We start from the raw sequence: 19536 nt of genomic DNA on the forward strand, positions 1-19536 counted from the left end.
ACTTTCTGCATGCAAGGAATGGAAAACATTTACTGAATATTAATGTTTCATCATACTATACCACAGTGAAATTTCAACTATATCTGACCACAATATTCATAATATTTTACTTGAGAATGCCGGGGGGTCACACTCTATGAAAGCTGTTACATTTGAATGTTTGAAAAAAACACAAATGCCAAATTCAAAAAAACATCATGACTGTGACAGAAATTAAAGAAATAACAACACAGTGTTTCAATACGGCAAAATAAAAAGAAGCAAAAGCTCATCAACCACTGAGAGGCTCGTGTTAGTAGTATTCAGAAGTTCATATTTATTCAAACAAAACGTCACCACAGCCTAATGCTCCATGATCTACATTATCGACTCTATATCAGTTTTCATACTTCTTGGTATAACTTCAAGTCTCTGAATCTCCAATATGAAAGGACATTTCCTACTTTTGTGTTTTGTGCATGGGTGTCCAATTAGGTTGAAATGTGGGGTACATGAAGACCATAGTATATGATTCACACCAATTTCATACTCATTAAACCATTCAGTGATCCCTGTGGACGGAGACATTATCACCTTGGACGAGACTTCCCACATCAGGGTAGAAATGATTTATGACAGGAACATCACATGGTGAAACAGGATCAGCACCAGAATAACTTTGTACTGACTCTTACCCAAACCATACTAGAAAAATGCCCCTCACCTGCATGGAAGCATTTGTATTCATTATTTCTTCATTCAATTATTTTCATTAATTTTGTCAGCTGTGTGCACACATTGTACCACGACTTTAAGAATTAAAATACTGTGCTCTTTGTATTTAGAGTTACCAGAAAGACATTTCCTTATCATTTTGGTGTGAAGTGCAGGGGGTTTCAAAGCATTTATAAGGGGGACATCGTGATTCTGAATGATGATATCCATCTACCTCTGAATTTTCAAACATACGTTTGAAGACACGGTATGTGGCCCACACACTCAGACACCAGCAGCTGTCTGTTTAGTGATAGTGCAGAGAGAAAGAGAGAGTTAGTGATTAAAAAGGTGGAGGAGGACGCACACACACACACACACACACACACACACACACACACACACACACACACACCTTTAATCCTTCCACTGTATGAAGCAACGATAGAAGACAGAGATGAGAAAAGATCAAAAAATGGTAGAAGGAAGCAGAGATAGATGGATAAAAAGGTTCAGACACACTGCCCTCTGTGACACTCAAACACACATAGACGCACTAATTAAACAGGGCACTGCATGCACTCTCTCTCTCTCTCTCTTTCTCTCTCTCTCTCTGTCCCTCTGTCCACACACACACACACACACACACACACACACACACACACACACACACACACACACACACACACACACACACACACACACACACACACATCAGCAGACATGCAGGGGCGGTTGAGGTTTTCAAATTACAGCCTATATTCCAGGCAGTTTTTCTCTTTTCTTCTCTAAAAGCTTGAAACAAACTTTCCACACCGGAATACTGTCAGAAAAACTAGAAACTATGAAACTCAGCTTGTCTAAGATAAAAAATTACATTTTTAAGTGGTGGAGTGTAGGGTTGTAGAACGGGAAACAGCAGTAGCTGAATTTCTTACATCCTGGCACAAAATAGCAGTCAAGTGCCACCAAATATTGATTTCTAGTGGCCCTCTTGGCAAGCCTATATTGAGTTTCACCTCAGCCTGATTATGAAATACCATGACAGCAGCTGGTTAGCTTCGCATAAAGATTGGAAGCAGAATGACAACTAGCCTCTGTTCATTTTCTTTTTTTTGGGGCTTTAGTGTCAGCTGAAGACAGACAGGAAGGGAGGGCAGAGAGAGAGAGAGGGGATGACACGCAGCAAAGGGCCGCAGGTCAGATTCGAACCCTGGGCCACTGCAGCGAGGACTCAGCCCCGGTACATGGGGCGCCAGGTCCACCAGCTGAGATAACCGGGCGCCCCAGCTAGCCTCTGTCATATCTTATGTTTGTTTAACCTGTACAACAACTGAAGTGTAAAAATGACACATTTCAGTTTTACGAGTGGTTTTGTACCCTTGAACAGAGCAAATCTAGCTTCCCATTGCAAAGCTAAGCTAACCAGCTGCTGGTGGTAGCTTTGTAATGAGACTGAATTAGTCCTACTCCCCCACTAAAACTAAAATAAGCGAACATTTTAAAGCCTATGTAACTTTTGCTGAACAGTGGTCTATGTGGTAGGTTGGGTTCGATTCCTGTGGCTCTTTGCTGCATATATATATAAACCGATCAGCTATAACATTATGACCCCCTGGACACCCTGATGGTCATAATGCAGCCCCATACAAAACAAACTGTGATGCACTGTGTGTTCTGACACCTTTCTATCAGAACCAGCATGAACTTTTTCAGCAGTTTGAACTACAGTGGCTCGTCTGTTGGATTGGACCACACGGGCCAGTCTTCACTCCCCATGTACATCAATGAGCCTTAGCTGCCCTTGACCTTGTCTCCAGTTCACTGCTTTTCCTTCCTTAGACCCCTTTTGATAGGTACTGACCACTGCAGAAATGTTTACTGCCAGTCAGTGGTCATAATGTTATGGCTGATGTGTATATATATATATATATATATATAACATTTTCTTGCTACAGATAGCAAGGAACTCTTTGTTGAATGAATGATATCCCTTGTCCCTGAGTATTTTGGTTCAGTTTCTCTCTGTGTTTATATAAGATCTGGATGCATTGCCAACAATCTGATACATTAAAGATACATATAAAGCAACTACCAATGCATATGATTCACCCCTATTACAGTGTCATTTGACATGATTTGATTCAACACAATGCAATTTCACACAATATAATGCAATACCAAATAATATGATGCTATAATGACTATAGATACAGGTAGTTTGATGTTATTTCTTGGGCTCAGCTCGAGAAGAGGGCTCAAACAAAACATAAAACAGAGGTCATTATTAATTAATAGAGGTTATTTTTTTATATATCAGGACAATTGCATCTTGGACTTTTATAACAGTGCACCAATGGGAATCAGTGAATCTTACCGTCCTTAGTTAATCGAAACAAACCAAAATCAGTGTTGAGACAGTGGCTAACATTAGCCATTAGCTACTGGTTTTACCGGACTATGTAAGGCTGCAGATTGGGTCAATTCTTTCAAAAGTTACATAATTTCACTTTAAGTGCAAATTAATAAGAAAGAGAAATATTCTAGATGTCGTGTGCATCAAAAAAAAAAAACTTTGGGAAATCTAGTAGAATGTAAGTTTTCCACAAAGTTCTGGTTTGATAACGTCCAGATGCACAACAGCAGGAGGTTGTAATGACTTGTAATGACACGTCAGTGTAGTTTAAGGCTTTTGCATCAGTCAGGAGAGCAACAGATTACAGAAAGTACAACAGTCAGTTAGCAAAAATGAATCTTCTGCAGCAACTTTCTTCTCCGCTCCTTAGAGGAGAACCTGGAAGCTGCTGGCACTTGCTCGAGTCTGTAAGCACGATCAAAAAGAATTCAACTCTCCTGTTGGCTCGACAGGCCCGAGCGCATATCAGCATGCTGAGGCCACTGGCTGACTGACTCTGTAGCACCCAGGAAGGAAGGAACTGGGGAAGAGCTAGTAAAAGACAGGCCATGCTTTTTAAGGAGCACTCATTTACTTTAAGTGCTTCAAATTATACAACACCCTGGCCAAGTTTGTGATGTGTCTATGTGTATGCAACGCCTTTTCTCACTCGTTCCCTTCCTTCCCTTGCCTTTCCTGTTTTCCCTCCTACCCCTTATTTCTGATATCATTTCAGTGTCTCCCCCTCTGCCTTCACCATCATCTCTTTGTCTTTGTCTCTCTTCCTCCCCCGTCTGTCTTCCCTCCCTCAGGTCACCACATCTGCAGGCTGTTTCCACTGGAATATATTTCTCAAACGTTTAGACTTTAGCTGCAGGGAGGCGGGGTTATTGAAGAGTTGGTCTAATGTCAGTTTGGGGATGGGTGCAGGGAGGGAGTGAGGGGTAGGGGTATAGGAGAGTATAAATATGTGTCAGGAAACACAAGCGAGCATGGTGGAGAAGTTGAGTCAGCGAGAATAGTTCTTTCACTGGAGCTTCACACAACACAAAGAAAATTAGTTTTTTCTCAAGTGAATATGGCTTTTTGCGTCTTTCTTGTATTGTACTTCATATCAAAATTGAAGTGAAGTCAATTCCTCCAAAAAGCTTTTGGTCAATGAAAGAGCTGAAGTGAACGTGAGAATTGCAAAAAAGTAGAAGGCAAAAGGGAGAAAATCAAAGTAGGGAACCTCCCTTGGCTGGAACTAACACATGGTTAGATTTGCTTGTGTGTCCACATGACTCACAGTCTGGTCAGCAAACGCATAATAAACGTGACAGAAATATCCCCACACAATGTCACCAGAGTCCACGGCAGGCAGTTAATTGCTAGATAGAGCTGGGCAGCGGTTTGAGAGAGGAAAAAAAAGCAAAAGCAAGAGATTGTCCATATACGTATTTTTTCATTTAATGTTTTTTTTCTTTTAAAGGCTGCATAAATATGCAAAACGAGTGGAGGTGATCTTTTGACAGAGTTCAGGCAAGGTTTTGGTGGTCATATTCTCCATGGATTCTCCTAAGATTAACGCCAAAGATATTGTTCTCAATAAGGAACATTTTACAAAATCATACATTTTGTTACTCTCAAAATCCATTTAAGATAACATTGACAGGTAGATTCAGCTGTTGATTATCTTCATCCACCATGTTTAAGATGTTTGTATTTTCATAGCATTTCATAGTTGAATCCATTTTAAAAGACCAGTGTGTAGGATTTAGTGGCATCTAGCGATGAAGTTGCAGATTGCAACTAACTGAACACCGCTCACATCTGTATTTGACAACATGGGAATGAGAAACAGCCCTGTCTAGTGTTTGATATGTCCATTCTGGGCCACTGTAGAACAGGTTCTGCGGCATCTGTAAATAAAACCGACTCGTTCAAGGGGAATAAAAACACAGCAATTCCTATGTTGAGGTGATTATACACTAATGAAAACATACCTATGAATATTATATTCTGTCTCAGCAGATCCTCCTAGATGTTATCTTTACCATAAATAAAACACTCAGCAACTGAATGGTAGTAAACCAGTCTTATTCCAAACATTACCATTTAGTAAAGCAGAGAATCATACTAAATTTATTTAAAAGGAGTGCCTCTAAAACTCTACCTCTGACTCAACTTCTGGTGATATGGTTGGCAAGACTTTATACTGTACAATTTAAACCATGCAGAGGCACTTCTTAGCCACACTTGCCACGCACGGCTCTAGGGAAGGCCAGTCAGTCTGTCAGTCGGTCCACCAGTTTGGTCCAGACTGAAATATCTCAACTTTTTGTGGATGGATTTTGTGCTGACATCATGGTGCTAAGAGGATGAAGCCTAATGAATTTTGCGATCCTCTGACTCTGAGCTCTAGTGGATTGCTGTGATATTTGGTACAAATATTCATGGCCCCTGCCGGATGAATTAACAACTTTAGATCCCTGAGCTATCCATCTAGCACCATTATCAGGTCAAAGGCTCAACTTGTCCAATACCTGCAAAACTATGATATTCCCATCGGCTGTGCTGTGTTTTTAATTAGCATATGTTATCTAACATGCTAAACTAAGATGATAAAAATGGTGATGGTGTTAGCATTGTTATTGTGATACGGTTAGCATAATTTTATAAGGAGTACCATCTAGACCTGCTCTATTTGAAAAGTGTCCTATGATAACTTTTGTTATGAATTGGCGCTATACAAATAAAACTGAATTGAAAACTGAATTGAATTGATATTAGCATGCAGCTCTAGCACGGCTGTAGACTCTTGTTGAAATATGCCAAGTTAAAACTGTTTGCCGATAGGATTCTAGTTTTAATGGTCAGCAGTGAATAATTTTCAGTAAACCCAGGAAATGGCTCAGTTTTTACACTCTATCAGACTCTTCTTAGTTGTGTGAAGCATAGAAGACCTTCATCTTCTTGGTCCATGCTTGGTTAACAAGCAAATAACTTGCATGGATGTGTAACGCTACACTTTTGGTTTTTCTGCAGCAGTCGCTTATAGTATCAGTTCTTACATGAAATAATTTTTTTGAGGAAATGAAACACTTTTTACATTTACAATTACATATTTTTTTAATGGATGGAGTTTGCAAACTGTTGTCTGTTTAAGCACATGTTTGAGGGACAGTTTACACAGCTATGATGGAAGATACGGGACTTGCACACTTTGCTAAGCAACCTTAGTTCTGTTTAGTGGAAGTCACTAACAGTGTTTTGGCTGTTGAAGGGTTAAGCTGAGCTCAGTAATGGTGAGCAGAGGAGAGAGCACTGAAATCTTTTCCATATTACAGCACACATGAGGAACACATTTAACTGTGTTCAGCTGTCTGGAGTCTCTAGCTCTCTCTCTCTCTCTCTCGCTCTCTCGCTCTCTCTCCCCCCCCTCTTTCTGGTCTCTCTCTCTCTCTCTCTGGCTGGTTAGGGGCAAGTTCAACACAGCAGTATATCATTACACATCTGGGAAAATGCACTCAGAGCCCTGGATGACACACCAGAGAAAGGAGAGACAATGCGTTCCATCTACTAACCTCTGTGGTACACTTTGAGAGTTTGATAAAGAAACTAAGTAACTAAAAACACAATGATTTACCTAGATGAAAAATGTGTAATACTACTGGATGCATCACAAAACTAACATTTTGCATTTTCAGTCTTTAAGAGTTAGAACAGACAATGCGAGGGTTGTTGTTATGGAGCTAATTACGTACTTATGCCCTCAAAGAAAAAACAATAACGCCCTGGAAAAGATGTGAACAGGACAAACTGTGACATTAATATTAACAGAAAATGGAAATTTGAGACCTCAACTTATTTCTCTCCTCCCATCACTTCCCCTCTATAACTCCACCTCTTTCAAATTGCTCTGGTTCCTGCAGTTTTATTTTGGTATGATGGACTGGCCGAGCTTTCAGGGAGGAATCTTACAGTTCTTTTTTCCAGAATGGAAACTGTTGTTTCCCTTCAGTCCCAGGTCCACATACCACAATAATATTGCTTCCATGACTTCAGCTGCCTCTGAACAGTTCTTTCTGCACATACTGGTAGAATAAATGTCAGACAAAAAGCTCAAATCTGTCTTTTCTCTTGTTCTCCCACCCTTTCCATTCCTGTTTCGGTCTTCCTCAAGATACAACACACAAAGATGGTAGGGTCCCTGCAGTGAGAATCCTGTGTGGCAAACAAGAGTTATAGGGGTGAGGTCAAAGTTGAGGAAGAAAAAAAGCCCTCCACGCATCACTTAAAGGCCCACATATGCCACCTCCTTCACGTCTGACCTCAACCCTTCCATGTCCTGTGAAGAAAGAGGAGGCATTTGTGGAAGAAACCTCCTTTTTTATATTCGCCATTATTTCTTACTTTCTCTGGTCTACCGGTCCTGCCAAGTGTGAGCTTAGTTTCTTTTACACCATCAGCTGTAACAAAACTATTTGAAGTAAACTCACATCAGTGCCAGCTAAATCACAAGATATCACAGTCCACCTAATTTCAACAGAAGTGGAACAAGCCAATACAATTCAATATGTTGTCTCAAATGAAAACAGATTAGAAAGTGCAAAAGTGAAAGTCTGCACCCCACTGGGTCCTCCCTGAGGCTGAGGAGTTACTTAGATTACATTTTATTTCTATGGTGTTTAAGTTGAAAATGATCATCTTGAATTCAGTTTTCCTCTGGAAAAAACTCCAGCGCCTGGCCTCTTTCACTTTACGGCCGCAGTCAGTGTGACAACAAGGAAGTAAAATGACTCCTCCAGACCTCCTCCGCACTTGAATGATTTCACAGATGGGAAGGAAGAAAATGGTCTACAAACAGATGGACCTTGTAAAGCCAGACTAGGCTTCTGATGTAGGAAGAAGGTTTTTACCTATTTCATGTACAAAGCTCTAGTGGGCCAAAAGACTTGAAATTGTAAAATGGCTAAACTTCTTGAGCTTAGGGTTCATTTTTTATCATGTAATCCTCAACAATTTGAATGGAATTACAAAGTAGGCGAGGACTATTCCTAACAGTAACCCCAACCCCTTAAATTGACCAGGAATTGGGGTCGGGGTTAGAGTGGGGAATAGTGTAAGTAGTAATTAAGAAAGTAGTCATATTAAACTATAAAGCACATCAACAGATTTTAGGGTTCCTCTTTCTTTATTTGAAGATGTAATAATTCATGAATTAACATAGTATAGTCTTTAGTTGTAATAAAACATGACACCATTGGACACCAATAGCTTAGAGGAAATACTGTCATAATGGGCTTTTGGCCACTTAAGAGCAGCAGAAAACAAGCTGTAAACACAACACTGAAATATTATCACCTTTTGACTTGATATGGCAAAGACAATTTCCTATTCACACATATGATTCCTTTTTTTTTCTTACTCAGAAGCTCTACAGAGATATAGGGTAGGTGTTTTACATTGTAAAGTGACTGACAATGTATTGAGAGTTTATACAAGTTGTTAGGATTTTTTTTCATTGATGTTCTAGGACATAGAAGTGCACATTCTCTGTATATTTTCAAACTTCTTTTGTTTCCTGTCTTGTCATATTACAAAAATGAAATAAAAATCACAAACCTTGGGGGTAAGGTTGAGATTAGTTGAAAATGTTAATTCAATCATAATAATTACTTGCTACATGTGTACCCATTTGCAACCTTATAGAAGGAAGCTCAGTACAACTGAACTGAGACCAACTCAGTGCACTGTAATGCCCTTCTCTAGCAAGGATTTACTCTCTGCAGGGATTTGTTAGTGCAGTAAACCACTAAAATGGACTGTGCCCTGTCTCTACCGGGTTATTGGCTTAAATGAGCACTTGGACTGTCTGCCACCTGCTACCAATCAAACCTCCACCTGCCACATAAAACACCTGGTGGATGCTTGCTGAGGGCAATCAGCCTTTTAAACTTCTCCAGGTTTGTGGTAAAATGATGTGGCCGGGGGACAGAGTGAGAACTACTGTTACAGCTGAGACCCTGTTGTCTGATTCTAGATTTTTATCTTGTCAATTTGGTACATGGTGGAGAAATGGTACAGCATGTTTCACTTCTTTCTTTTGGATCAATTGTCAATTTAAGGGTGACAGTAGCTCAGTCCAGCACAGACCACAGTATGAAGTGTGGACTGGTGGCTGGATAGGACCCAGTTCAACTCCTGGACACTGCCAAAGTGTCCTTTTTCAAGTGAAAAAATATTTTCCTCATTGGGGATAAATTAAGTTAATCTTGGTCTTTACAGTTTTTACATCTGTATACCAGGTATTCATTTTTGCAGGCCTTTTAACTTTGGTCTTTAAATGTCTTTGATACTTAAAATATTTGTTAGTTATATATATACTAGTTATAGAAGTATAATTAATTTCTGCCTGCCTAATTTGAATTCCAAATTTTCTACAATATTAATAGACATGAAAAGATTGGTTATTGGATATCAATGAAGACTGTGGTGCTAACATGATTGTATATAATAATAATAATATAAATATATCACAATATAATGATATAAACTGCAAACTCATTGTTTCAGAGCAGAGACTGTCTAAGACTTTCTGAGACTGTGTGTGTGTGTGTGTGTGTGTGTGTGTGTGTGTGTTGGGGGGTTGGGAATACCATAGGTCTGTCTCCACAGTTGAACGTGTTCCATATGTTGTTGTTTGTACCCACACATGCTGTGCCGTTGTTCACGGTCTACACAGTGAACAGAGTCACTTTCTCTCATGTCTTTGATTGTGTTCATTAAAATAGTAAACAGTGGATTCTCAATAAATCAGTCAATAAAAGTCAGTCAAGTTCTGAGTTCTTTTTTGTCTCCATTTGATCACACTGTCTGGGAGCAGCGTTACCTCTTGCATTTTAGTCTGCTGCTGTGTCACTTTTTCCACCCGCTAAGCCAGAGGGAGGAGGGCAGCTGCAGTACGAAGCTGAAGCTATGGGTGGAAGACATCTCCTATCTGCAGCAGGAAAACCAGCCAGCGTTAAAGTCCAAGATCCCAGCAATGGTGGGCAAAATCAACTAATTGTGTTGAAAAACTATTTTAAATTAAACAGAACTTTTATTTCCAAAGGACCCCCTGCCCCCCCCAAAAAAGATACATTTCAAGTTTGATGACACAGTACAGTCACTTTTATTTTTCTAATCTTTATTTCAGAAACTTAGTTGATATAATAGATACATATTTTGATGGGAACTTTCGACATTTACAATCAATTAAATTAAAATGATATTCATTTGCAAAAACCAGAGCCAACAAGAATTAGCACATGTGAAGAAGTAGTACTTCCCAATAATGGTAAGTTCAGTTGTGAATATGCATGACATTAACAGCAAATGGGGTCACTAAAGCTAATGTAGAAGAAGTACAATGTGTAGTCTAGATAACAGAACATTATCTTACATTTTCAATCTACAGCTGCCCCTTTCACTGTACCTATGTGTATCTATGGATATGTAAGTAGGTATACTGTACAGAGGAAGATATAGACATGTATTATTAGAATAACTGCCTTTATATTAGGTTTTTGTATTTACCCTATATTTATCTATCTGTATATTATCAGTTCAAGCTCATACATAGAACTCTAGAGAAAACATGATGTGGAAGGACTAATAAAGGACATGGATCTATGAAGATGGGGAGCTTTAAAAAAGTATTAATGCAGCACTGATGGTGATGTGTGCATATAAAAACATGTATGATTATGTGGTAAGAAGTTAAGATCAAAAGTGCAGTTTCTTTAGGGTCTAGGAAATGTTAGGAAGCAAGGTGTTTCCCCAAGACCTTCAATGGGAGCTCCACTTGGTCTAAGCAGGAGGAGCCAATACATTGAGACCCCCGTGCTGCAAGGAGGAGCTGGGATGGAGAGGATGTTGATGATGAGGAAGCATATTTCAAAGTCAAGACCCACTGACACATTTAGTATTCAGTATTCAGCGAGATAATGAAGAGAATGAAGATAAAAGCGCCATCAAAGGAAGCAGTACATGAGAGACGAGAAGAGTTAGCTTAATTTATGTTCATTAAGACTCTTAATGACATTGATTCAATTCATTGTTAGCCAAGCATTATAGTTTATGATTAAAAGATGTAATCTATGATCATTGTGAACTGTCTCAAATTGGCAATTAAAATGAGGCAAATTGCTGCTTTTCAAGTGATTTCAAATACATTTGAAAGCAAAACTAATGAATTACTCTTTAAAATGCCTTCTTATAATCAAAAACACTTAGAAAGTTAAAGTGTGTCCCTGCCTTTTCTATAACTCACTGAGACACACACGCACACACAATGGCATACTACTTATCCTCTTTACCTCTCTCTCCTTTTCTAAAAATCCTCCTAACTCTGACTATATTCTAGTTTCACAAGCTCCACATCATCACTTCTCCTCCTCCTCCTCCTCCTCCTCCTCCTCCTCTCGCTCCCCCAGTCTTCCTCTCGTTCTCTTTTCTTCTCTGCCTGTAGCACAGCTTGTCTGGATCCATGGTTTTGGATCAGTGTCCAAATGTTAGGGTTTGCTGTCCAGAGAAAACACTGTGCAGGGCCAAACAAAAGGAGAAAAAAGGAGGAACTCGAGTTGCTGCAGGGAACCGTTTTCTGTGTCTTGTGAGACTGTTAAGAGATACAGATTTGAAGTGCTGCTGTTCCTATTTGATATGGACACCCCCCCCCCACACACACTGCTTTTCTTCAAAGCTTAGAAAAAGGCAGATTTGTGCAGCATGTATTTTTAATAGAAATGTATCTGTCAGTAATATTTCTCTTAAATGACAAGTGAGGAGGCCAATTTGATGATGTAGCATGAAGTCCCTCCTCCCCACTGGAAGTCAAACCTGTCTGTGACTAAAAACAAATGTTGCCCTAATAACCCTCACTGGTACTGTATGCAAGAACCCCAGTTGTTTTACTGACAAAGGTAAAGTTTGAGCAGAATTACTGCTGAAATATTGCCTATTGCACCAGCTGATTTGCATCTGCAGTCCGTGGACTGGATCTAAACACACAATTATTACTAGATATTAAACAATACATTAAAATACAAATGTGCATCTAACATAAATAACATCAAACTAGCAGTGATATAAGTGTTTTTATTCCCATGCTTCTGCTTTTCACAATAGCGTTTGTAATCAAAATCATGTGTTCTGAAATTACAATCCATTTATTACAATGGATTTGCAGCATTAGGGAGACTTAATTTGGGAAAGTGGAGTACACTAATTGGTGAAAATGTGGCTTGCTTCAGGAAAACCCCATGCAGGTGAGTTCCTGCTGAGCGGCTGTAAGCACAGGTACTTTGTTTGGAAGTTAGTGGCTGACCAAGTATGTTCATTACAGTCCTCACAGACAACCAGGCATATTGGTGGCTTGTGGTTTGTGCAGGTGAGGACACTTAAACATCAGTGCAGTAGCACAATGCAAGCCTTTGAATCCACACAGGCTGACATGAAAAGGAAGTAGGCTGTATTGATAATGTAAACATGAGGAAACCACAAACATCACAGCAGAGTATTAAATGTTAAGCCTTTAATTATCTCCTTTACTGGGCATTTATACACTGTAAGAAACACACACCTTTATAATTTCCCCCTGTGTCATCAATAGACCTGCTTCAGGTCAAGTCTTGAAATGAAGGCACCAGGAACAGCAGGACGTCCATAGAAGAGGATCACGTTTAACTTGCTAATTAGCAAATTGAGTTTATACGAGTACTCCGACAGTTACAGACTGATCCACAGGAGCTTGGCTTGAAATGCTTTATGTTTCCTGTATATGTTACTTTACATAGCAGTGGAAAATAACCACGTGGTGAGAAAAAACAACTTAGAACACAGGGTGAAGTAAATCAACATTTTAGCATGAGAGGATGGCCTTAAATGTATCTGACAGACACTAGCATAATGTGTGTATCTGTGTTTGTCTGGTTGTGTGTGCATGTCGACGTGTGAAGCTGGTCATGGTTGGTGATCCAGGTCGTCAGGACCTCCAGCACACCAAACTCCGCTAAACACTTTAATAAAATAATTTTGGTGTGTGCAAAGGTTGTGAGATCTCCTACCTATGCCTCTGTTGTCTTTGTATACATGCATGTGTGTGAGAGAGTGAATTCATGTTTGTGTGTACATATCCAGCATGACTTTTTTTTTTTTTTTTTTTTATCCGCTGCACCTGGAATACATTACATCCTTATGGAGCCATGTGGCGGGCACATGAGTCTTAAAGAGGCAGGGGCTGACTTTCCCACATTATAGTCATTAGTAAAGTCCGCACCCCCCGCCAGCCTGGCCGTTTGGACTGGCCCAATGACATTATCACAGGCTGGGTTAGGTTAGCCCCTCGTTGTCTTTTTAGGGCTCAGTAGTACCCTCAGCCAGATGTCTAGGTGTCATCCAAGGCTGGTTTCTAGGTTAAAATAAAAATAAAAAGTTTATTTAAACATTAGAAGTAAGATTTCTTACTTTTGATTCTTTGAATAAGGATACCTTTCTAATCATGAGGGAGAAATAATTTTCCCAAAGTCTCCAATGCACATCGTACATATCCATGTCCAGAATTAGTTGATGTCATTTTAGTCTGGGAAGACTTCCTAATTTAACTATAGGAGGCTGTGTTGATCTGTATGTAGGCCACTAGATCCTCCAGACTTAGTGTGTGTGTGTGTGTGTGTGTGTGTGTGTTTATGTGTGTTAAACTCCTCTGCTGGTTACATTTGGAGGTTTGGCTGATGATGGAAGAAATTCCATTTGAGAATTACAGATGTTTTTTTTTTTTTCCAGTTTCTTTTGTCTAGACCCTCCCCTTTCTTTCTCTCTCTCTCTCTCTCTCTCTCTCTCTCTCTCTCTCTCTCTCTCTCTCTCTCTCTCTGTGTCTTATTTCTTGATCGCTCAATGGAAAATCACCATCATAATGCAGCAAATGCTAGCCTGCGCGTCTGTTCAGACTCACATAGTCAGACAAAGATCGTAGACTGTAGCTGGGTTTTCATGGAACCAGTTGTTGTATTTCAAAGCCGTGTCCTTTTGAATTTGCCACCCTACTAATTACCAAGACTAGACAAAATTCACAACCAGTATTCACAACAATACGCATACACAATCCCGTCTCTCCTTTTATCAGATGTCTGTTTATACAGTATAGGAATGAGTCATAGGCAGCAGGAACGAAAGGAGGGGGAGAGAGAGAGAGAGAGAGAGAGAGAGAGAGAGAGAGAGAGAGAGAGAGAGACTTAAAGAGGTTGAGAGAAGAGGGGTAAGTGAGAGAGTGAGGTTAAAAGAAATTGAGAGAGAGAGGGGGGGAGGAGGTTTTAGGGTAGAGCAGGCAGCCCATGACATAGCTAAAGCATGAGTACATGCCTGTTGGCTGACGTCCACTGTGAAAGTTCTGCATCTGGTTAAAATCTACTGCCTCCGCTTTCCTCCCTCTACTTCCCTGCTTCGTCTGCTTATTCGTCTTCAACACTTTTATTTTAATCTCACCTCTTCCTAAATTCTGTTTTTCTTATTTGCATTTATTCCATTCCCTATGTCCTCTCTGTTGCCCGATTGCTCTTTGTTTCTTTTTCCTTTGTGTCCACAAAGCAAACACAGACAGATGGAATAAGAAACAGGAGGAGGCATCTGAACCTATTTCCCTCTTCATACCTCAGTGTTGTTTGGAGGAAAAAGCTTTGCCATTTGCCAAAAGTGTTTTGTCATTTGTTCTTATTCTGTAGTTCTGCCCCTGCCTTTCTCTCACTTTTAAACCTTTTTTTAAGTAAAATGTTCTCATAATGAGAGTAGAAAATGTATTCTTCTTAATTAACAGATATTCAGTTTGATTAAAATCTCTATTAAGATAACATGTGATGTAGTCTAATTAGGTGAGCAGTAGTGAATTTAGCTGTAATAATGTGAGATTTTGGGAAAGATCCAAAACTTTCTTTGCTGAGAGTTGGGCTCTCATGTTGCTAAATATGAATCTCATGCAGTTAGCTTAGCTTAGCTCAAAGATTGGAAACCGGTAGCCACAAGATGTCTGATTCACTGTAAAGTCCATCCTCAGTGCATGTGCTTCAAGTTTCCACATGACACTTGTATAAGTTGCAAATTGGACCAGGACTGACTTTCAAACTATTTGCGATGTAACAGATACTGCACGTTGGCCCCGCCTCTTGAAAATCCGATTTTCAATGAGCACAGAGAAACCTTCAGCAGATGAATGTGAAAACATCCTTCTAGTGTCAAACTCTGCACATACATCATTTTGCACAAGCACAAAAATCCAACAGTATCAAAAACAACATTTTTGAGTGGAGGACTAAAGGATTCTGATTTGTCTATTTTGAGAAAAATATAAAAATGAGCACAATTTGTTGCTATTGCAACCCAGAAAATGTGCAGATACACTAGTCTTTTAATGGTTCATATCACTATGTTGAGAAAGGAAGGGCTCCTTTCACTATCTTCCGACTCACCCCAGAGTTCACCTTGTCATGCAGGAAAGCGTTGTCTCTTTTGTATTGTATCTCTCTCAAGAGATAATTTACTAAGAACAGGAAAATAACACACTATTTTAGCTTTAAGGTTTGCAAGACAGCTTAGGAAGCAACTTATTTTCACTATAGCTGATCAAAGGAGGATGAATTTTGTGAAAGAGTGGAGTTTTTTAATTATTCATGATTTCCATTGTGTGGCTGTCACACAGATATGAAGCCTTAAGGTGAACATGACTTACAATACTGAACTATTTCTGCACAGCTCAGCAGACACCTTTGCCTTTCAGCCCCCAGATGGGGAATTAATGATAATCAGCTTATTGCAGATCACTGCAGGTAAAACATGCTAAAGCGTTTAATAACTTTGCATTTTGATTGTTTTGCACTTTTAATGGACCAAATGCCAAAAGAAGGAGGTGTCCGCTCCAACAGCTGAGCATTGGTTTTATAATGTCAGTAAAGACTAATGGATGACACCACGTGTTGAAACACAGTGGTGGTCCCAACCTTATATTGACTCCCAGCCATTCCAGGGTTTACAAGGGGCAGTGGTACAAGTATGAGCTTGTCACTCCCTTTCTCTCTTTCTCCCTCTCTCTCTCTCACACACATACACACTTTTCCTTCTTTATTCCTATTTTGCATTGCTGCTTTTTAGAAAAATACATTTATTCATGTTCAACATCTATTTTTCATGGGCTTCACTAGTTTTACTTGTTGGAAAAGTTAGTCTTTCTGTCCCTTTCTATTTCTTTCTCTATTATCCCCTATTTGTCACCTAATTTTTTATAAATCTTCATCTCTCTTTCTTTTCTCTGTAAAATAAACACACACATGCCACACACACTCCATAGCTTCAGGGCGTGTCCACACTTCCACTCTTTTAACCCAGTTCAGTTTGTTGACCAGATGATCTCCTGCAGCCAGTCATAATGGTGGGGTGGAGTCTGAATTTAAAAAAAATCTTTTCTTTTCTTTCTCTCCTCTCCAGTCCTGCTTTCTGCCTTTTCTTTTTTCTTTTTTTTTTCCTGCTGAACCCAAAACTTCATGATGACCAGAAAATTCTTCCACGTGTCCACTGCTGGATTTGGATGGAGGAGGGGGGGAAGAGAACATGTCTGGTTTTCCTACAGTTTTTTTTTTTAATCTTTCCTCTCCTTCTGAAATATTAACTTTTGGTGCTATGTGCTAAATATCCATTAAGATGGGATGTAATGCACCCCCTCGTGCACATACACACACACTGCAGCATGGGTGGATAAGAAAGCACAGCCGGCTGACTGAGAAATAACTGACAGGATTCAGGAGAGTTTGGTGAAAGCAGTACAAGATTAACATCAGTGGGGTATAGACTATACTATATAGTTTATGTATAGTCATAGTCTATGGATTATGTACAGTAGACAGCGGTTGGAGTTTGGAGAAAAAGACAGCATTACCAGCAAGGAAGTTAGGCAATGTACTGCTGTGAATGGAGGCAGCAACAAAGTGTATTTTAGCCACCTAAAAATGAATATCAGTTTAAGTGTACACTATATTTAGAATATTTTTACCACTTCACATTGCTGTCAGACAGTACTTTCCAACAGCAAACTGAAGCCATCATATCCATCTATGCTCTCTTTAAAGCCACTAGACTCCTTTTACAAAAAAACATTTAATACCTTGTAGAAAATAGGAGTTACTAGTAACTGGTGCCTCAATTGGTTACTTTGTTTGTGGTATTGTGTGGCTTTGGTGTTTTAACACGTTAGTTTCTATGATTCAAGGCAGCAGCAAAAATCCGCACTGACCCTTTAACATCAGTGTTTTCACGTTTGAACCTTATTCTTGTAAAGAATAAAATATTAATCAGGGGTTCATGAAATGCATGACATATAAAAGACCTTAAGGTTTATCTTACTATGGGAAATGAAAATAATACAATTAGGAAACATATGTATAAACAATATATGCAATACATATAAAAAGATATCCAACATGAAAATGCAAGAAAAGCTGTTAAATGGACATACACACAATTATGCTTTTTGCCCAGTTCATAACATTTGTCTCACACAGTCGACCTACAGTTGGATTTGCTTATAATCTCTGCCTCTCTGTCATTTCCGTTCATCCATCTTTCGGTCCACTATTAACTTAAGCATCTGTTTATTAATATGACAATGTTGCTAGATCCTAGTTTCAACATACTGTGCTGTTGTGACCTGAGTAACCCAGACTCTGAGGCGAGGAGAGAGTGGAGGAGGTCTGCCTGCGGGGGGGTTGAGAATGGAGAGAGACTGACAGACTGAGGAGGACAGGCCCTGACTGGTGTGTGTGTGTGTGTGTGAGAGAGAGAGAGAGAGAGAGAGAGAGAGAGAGACAGACAGAGAAAGAGAGATGTTTTGTTATGCCCTATTCCTAACTTTAATTTTATTCATGTCTATTAAACTGAGACCATCATGTTTCTGGGTTATTAGAACATTAAAGACGTGTTGATAATCGGCGATACAGTTTGGTGTCTTTACTTCAACTGAAGGGCTCTGATGCTGATGTGATATGATTAATTGTGTTAAACCGAAGCCCTTTATAAAGTGGGTTTTTATAAATCTTTGCTTGCAGGTTGAAATTATGTTTTTATACAAATGAAGATATTTGTCATGTCATATTTGAGATTTGAAGCATCATTAAAATCCATCCACTAAACCTGAAGTGAGCAGTGCACTTCAGTGGCATAAAAGCAGAACTGAATTGGCCTACATTAGTTATTAAAGCTGTGATGAATAAATAGACCAAATTAATTTTTATTAAATTAAAAAGAAGATGACACATGCTAGAAAAAGTTTTACAAAAAATAAAATATACACATTTTGCTCATTGTGATGAATTTTTTGGTTCACATGCGATCAAATCTGAAGTGATATTACACGACATACATCACAAAATATTTGTATCCAAGTATAAATAAAAGTAAGCATATAATACACGTTAAGTCCGTCAAACCTCTTTTGGATAACAGAGTTCACCCTTATTTTGAAGCTTGATTTTGACACAGTTTTTGTGATTGATCAGTTTCCTGCCACTGCAGAGAGGAGATTTTCCACACATCAAGCTCACTTCATCACATCCGTGAAACCTTTGGTTACTTTGCCACTTTGGGAAGTTTTGATATGAAACTCTCTTTTAAAGAAGAAAGACTGTAAGAAGGAGAGGATTGCACCTTTGAAATGAAACTGCTGTTATTGATCAAAAGGTTCACACCGGTGTGTAATCAGAAATATCCCTGGGCTCTATTTTCATCTCATCTTTTTATTGGATTAAAAGGCAGAGGAAAGGACTTTGAAGCTAGGTGGTTAAAAAAAACACAGCAACTGTATTTCAAAAAGGATGGCACCAAATTTTGATTTAAATAAGGAAATAATAACACTGTAACTGATGGTGGGCTTTGATCCTAAATGCATGTCTGTTTCCTCTCATAAAAGCAACACTCAGAAGATCGCTATGAAAGATCTGATCTCAGTTTAGTTTGTTTCTTTCATTTTGAGATAAAGCCACATATGATTGTTTTGTGTAACAGGATTTACAACCGCCATTTTCCATTAATCCCAGACCACCATCTGTCCAGTAATCATTTCTTCTTCTCTTACTGTGATGTTTGTCATCATGGATGCTTTACTGGCTACTCAGCCTGTCAGTCCAGACCAGGTTGAGATCACAGATGTGCTGGGACTTGCTATTTGCTATGTGAAATGTGACCTCTTTCTCTCCCTCAGGGACAAAAGCACAAAAAGGCTCAGCAAGGCCTGACAAAACACAAACATGTGACCTGGCAATATTTTAACTTTAATTGATGAAACCTTTTTCAGAGAAAAATCATGTAAACCAATCACATTGATTTGATGAGTATGAATAGACAGTAGGACAACCTCACTTCAACACCAGCTGAAGGTTGTTGGGTTTTTA

At 39.2% G+C, this 19536-nt stretch overlaps 1 long non-coding RNA gene across 1 annotated transcript in view; it reads left to right on the top strand.

The window, feature by feature from the left end:
• Window positions 1-8490, top strand: part of LOC127357365 (uncharacterized) — a 14051-nt gene extending 5561 nt beyond the window's left edge. Inside the window, exon 4 of the long non-coding RNA XR_007882239.1 lies at window positions 7254-8490. This is a non-coding gene — a long non-coding RNA (uncharacterized LOC127357365). The remainder of the gene's footprint in view (window positions 1-7253) is intronic.
• The last annotated feature ends 11046 nt before the right edge of the window (window positions 8491-19536 follow it).

Source organism: Dicentrarchus labrax, unplaced genomic scaffold (assembly GCF_905237075.1).
Source record: "Dicentrarchus labrax unplaced genomic scaffold, dlabrax2021, whole genome shotgun sequence".
NCBI lineage: Eukaryota > Metazoa > Chordata > Actinopteri > Moronidae > Dicentrarchus > Dicentrarchus labrax.